This window comes from Coenobita brevimanus, chromosome 8 (assembly GCF_032717465.1).
Source record: "Coenobita brevimanus isolate Jiangsu-jjx chromosome 8, ASM3271746v2, whole genome shotgun sequence".
Lineage (NCBI taxonomy): Eukaryota > Metazoa > Arthropoda > Malacostraca > Decapoda > Coenobitidae > Coenobita > Coenobita brevimanus.
This window is the reverse complement of record NC_136961.1, coordinates 1,377,104-1,382,103: the sequence shown is the minus strand read 5'-3', so window position 1 is coordinate 1,382,103 and position 5,000 is coordinate 1,377,104.

Sequence of the window (5,000 nt, the reverse complement as noted above, 5' to 3'; positions counted from 1 at the left end):
TTCTCACTTTTTCTTACCTGTTTTAACTGGAGGGTTTGGAGGCGGGGGGAGCCTTCTTGCTTTACTATCCTTATCCTTCAGCATGTAGAGTTAGATCTTGTAGTCATAGTCTACTCTGTAACAAACAGCCTCGAAAGGACCATAAGGTCTGTTGCTGTTTGCTTTCCTTTGTACTCCTTTGTACTCCTTTGTACGCTCCCCTCTTCCATGTCACTCACATACACTCTCCTTACTCAGTATAAATAACATACAGATTGATACTAACCAGATCCAAAAATAAATCGCTATGAAAGAGGTGTTAGGGAGCTTCCATGTATAAATCCTTTAATTTGTAATGCTAATATATTTTGCAAATTAGAGACTGAGAGAGAGAGAGAGAGAGAGAGAATCTGAAATTCTGGAATAAGTCGCCTACCATCTGTAATTACGTAACATGTGTAGTTTGTTGTGGTGGGTAGGTAAGTATGTTGCCTTGTGAATAACGCATATATGAATTAACGTGGTAGGTGTGGCCACTCACCATCCACTCACTCGATGTAATGCTGCTCTCGGGTGACTGTCCTTTCCTCTCTTCCTCTCTTCTTTCCTTTCTTCCTCTTCTGTCTTTCTTTCCTTCGTTCTTTCCTCTTCCTTCACCAAATCCTGTGCCCCCCCATGAGGAGCGTAGGAGCCCGGGGCGAGGCAAGTTGGTCCAGACATTTAAGATGAGAGTGACCAGCCTCACTCATCCCTGAGTGGCATTACATGAGCAATAAACCCCAACCATCCCTTGGATATAAACCTTCACTGGCTCAATCCGATTGGAGCGCCTTAATTACCCACTAAACCACCAGGCGCCAAAATTTGGTTATATGGTTACCACCCAGCGTAGTAAATGGTTTCCTGGTGTACAGGAAACCATTTGGCTTGTCACTCAGTGTAAAGTCACCCACAGGCAGAAGGAAGAGGAAAGAATGAAGGAAAGACAGAAGAGGGAGTGTAAAGTCACCCACAGGCAGAAGGAAGAGGAAAGAATGAAGGAAAGAAAGACAGAAGAGGGAATGTAAAGTCACCCACAGGCAGAAGGAAGAGGAAAGAATGAAGGAAAGAAAGACAGAAGAGGGAGTGTAAAGTCACCCACAGGCAGAAGGAAGAGGAAAGAATGAAGGAAAGAAAGACAGAAGAGGGAGTGTAAAGTCACCCACAGGCAGAAGGAAGAGGAAAGAATGAAGGAAAGAAAGACAGAAGAGGGAGTGTAAAGTCACCCACAGGCAGAAGGAAGAGGAAAGAATGAAGGAAAGAAAGACAGAAGAGGGAGTGTAAAGTCACCCACAGGCAGAAGGAAGAGGAAAGAATGAAGGAAAGAAAGACAGAAGAGGGAGTGTAAAGTCACCCACAGGCAGAAGGAAGAGGAAAGAATGAAGGAAAGAAAGACAGAAGAGGGAGTGTAAAGTCATCCACAGGCAGAAGGAAGAGGAAAGAATGAAGGAAAGAAAGACAGAAGAGGGAGTGTAAAGTCACCCACAGGCAGAAGGAAGAGGAAAGAATGAAGGAAAGAAAGAAAGACAGAAGAGGGAGTGTAAAGTCACCCACAGGCAGAAGGAAGAGGAAAGAATGAAGGAAAGAAAGACAGAAGAGGGAGTGTAAAGTCACCCACAGGCAGAAGGAAGAGGAAAGAATGAAGGAAAGAAAGACAGAAGAGGGAGTGTAAAGTCACCCACAGGCAGAAGGAAGGGGAAAGAATGAAGGAAAGAAAGACAGAAGAGGGAGTGTAAAGTCACCCACAGGCAGAAGGAAGAGGAAAGAATGAAGGAAAGACAGACAGAAGAGGGAGTGTAAAGTCACCCACAGGCAGAAGGAAGGGGAAAGAATGAAGGAAAGAAAGACAGAAGAGGGAGTGTAAAGTCACCCACAGGCAGAAGGAAGGGGAAAGAATGAAGGAAAGAAAGACAGAAGAGGGAGTGTAAAGTCGCCCACAGGCAGAAGGAAGGGGAAAGAATGAAGGAAAGAAAGACAGAAGAGGGAGTGTAAAGTCGCCCACAGGCAGAAGGAAGGGGAAAGAATGAAGGAAAGAAAGACAGAAGAGGGAGTGTAAAGTCACCCACAGGCAGAAGGAAGGGGAAAGAATGAAGGAAAGAAAGACAGAAGAGGGAGTGTAAAGTCACCCACAGGCAGAAGGAAGGGGAAAGAATGAAGGAAAGAAAGACAGAAGAGGGAGTGTAAAGTCACCCACAGGCAGAAGGAACGGGAAAGAATGAAGGAAAGAAAGACAGAAGAGGGAGTGTAAAGTCACCCACAGGCAGAAGGAAGGGGAAAGAATGAAGGAAAGAAAGACAGAAGAGGGAGTGTAAAGTCACCCACAGGCAGAAGGAAGGGGAAAGAATGAAGGAAAGAAAGACAGAAGAGGGAGTGTAAAGTCACCCACAGGCAGAAGGAAGGAGGAAAGAATGAAGGAAAGAAAGACAGAAGAGGGAGTGTAAAGTCACCCACAGGCAGAAGGAAGGGGAAAGAATGAAGGAAAGAAAGACAGAAGAGGGAGTGTAAAGTCACCCACAGGCAGAAGGAAGAGGAAAGAATGAAGGAAAGAAAGACAGAAGAGGGAGTGTAAAGTCACCCACAGGCAGAAGGAAGAGGAAAGAATGAAGGAAAGAAAGACAGAAGAGGGAGTGTAAAGTCACCCACAGGCAGAAGGAAGGGGAAAGAATGAAGGAAAGAAAGACAGAAGAGGGAGTGTAAAGTCACCCACAGGCAGAAGGAAGATGAAAGAATGAAGGAAAGAAAGACAGAAGAGGGAGTGTAAAGTCACCCACAGGCAGAAGGAAGGGGAAAGAATGAAGGAAAGAAAGACAGAAGAGGGAGTGTAAAGTCACCCACAGGCAGAAGGAAGAGGAAAGAATGAAGGAAAGAAAGACAGAAGAGGGAGTGTAAAGTCACCCACAGGCAGAAGGAAGAGGAAAGAATGAAGGAAAGAAAGACAGAAGAGGGAGTGTAAAGTCACCCACAGGCAGAAGGAAGAGGAAAGAATGAAGGAAAGAAAGACAGAAGAGGGAGTGTAAAGTCACCCGTAGGCAGAAGGAAGAGGAAAGAATGAAGGAAAGAAAGACAGAGGAGGGAGTGTAAAGTCACCCGTTGGCAGAAGGAAGAGGAAAGAATGAAGGAAAGAAAGACAGAAGAGGGAGTGTAAAGTCACCCACAGGCAGAAGGAAGAGGAAAGAATGAAGGAAAGAAAGACAGAAGAGGGGGTGTAAAGTCACCCACAGGCAGAAGGAAGAGGAAAGAATTAAGGAAAGAAAGATAGAAGAGGGAGTGTAAAGTCACCCACAGGCAGAAGGAAGAGGAAAGAATGAAGGAAAGAAAGACAGAAGAGGGAGTGTAAACTCACCCACAGGCAGAAGGAAGAGGAAAGAATGAAGGAAAGAAAGATAGAAGAGGGAGTGTAAAGTCACCCACAGGCAGAAGGAAGAGGAAAGAAGGAAGGAAAGAAAGACAGAAGAGGGAGTGTAAAGTCACCCACAGGCAGAAGGAAGAGGAAAGAATGAAGGAAAGAAAGACAGAAGAGGGAGTGTAAAGTCACCCACAGGCAGAAGGAAGAGGAAAGAAGGAAGGAGAGAAAGACAGAAGAGGGAGTGTAAAGTCACCCACAGGCAGAAGGAAGAGGAAAGAATGAAGGAAAGAAAGACAGAAGAGGGAGTGTAAAGTCACCCACAGGCAGAAGGAAGAGGAAAGAATGAAGGAAAGAAAGACAGAAGAGGGAGTGTAAAGCCACCCACAGGCAGAAGGAAGAGGAAAGAATGAAGGAAAGAAAGACAGAAGAGGGAGTGTAAAGTCACCCACAGGCAGAAGGAAGAGGAAAGAATGAAGGAAAGAAAGACAGAAGAGGGAGTGTAAAGTCACCCACAGGCAGAAGGAAGAGGAAAGAATGAAGGAAAGAAAGACAGAAGAGGGAGTGTAAAGTCACCCACAGGCAGAAGGAAGAGGAAAGAATGAAGGAAAGAAAGACAGAAGAGGGAGTGTAAAGTCACCCGTAGGCAGAAGGAAGAGGAAAGAATGAAGGAAAGAAAGACAGAGGAGGGAGTGTAAAGTCACCCGTTGGCAGAAGGAAGAGGAAAGAATGAAGGAAAGAAAGACAGAGGAGGGAGTGTAAAGTCACCCGTAGGCAGAAGGAAGAGGAAAGAATGAAGGAAAGAAAGACAGAAGAGGGAGTGTAAATTCACCCGTAGGCAGAAGGAAGAGGAAAGAATGAAGGAAAGAAAGACAGAAGAGGGGGTGTAAAGTCACCCACAGGCAGAAGGAAGAGGAAAGAATTAAGGAAAGAAAGATAGAAGAGGGAGTGTAAAGTCACCCACAGGCAGAAGGAAGAGGAAAGAATGAAGGAAAGAAAGACAGAAGAGGGAGTGTAAAGTCACCCACAGGCAGAAGGAAGAGGAAAGAATTAAGGAAAGAAAGATAGAAGAGGGAGTGTAAAGTCACCCACAGGCAGAAGGAAGAGGAAAGAAGGAAGGAAAGAAAGACAGAAGAGGGAGTGTAAAGTCACCCACAGGCAGAAGGAAGAGGAAAGAATGAAGGAAAGAAAGACAGAAGAGGGAGTGTAAAGTCACCCACAGGCAGAAGGAAGAGGAAAGAAGGAAGGAAAGAAAGACAGAAGAGGGAGTGTAAAGTCACCCACAGGCAGAAGGAAGAGGAGAGAATGAAGGAAAGAAAGACAGAAGAGGGAGTGTAAAGTCACCCACAGGCAGAAGGAAGAGGAAAGAATGAAGGAAAGAAAGACAGAAGAGGGAGTGTAAAGTCACCCACAGGCAGAAGGAAGAGGAAAGAATGAAGGAAAGAAAGACAGAAGAGGGAGTGTAAAGTCACCCACAGGCAGAAGGAAGAGGAAAGAATGAAGGAAAGAAAGACAGAAGAGGGAGTGTAAAGTCACCCACAGGCAGAAGGAAGAGGAAAGAATGAAGGAAAGAAAGACAGAAGAGGGAGTGTTAAGTCACCCACAGGCAGAAGGAAGAGGAAAGAATGAAGGAAAGAAA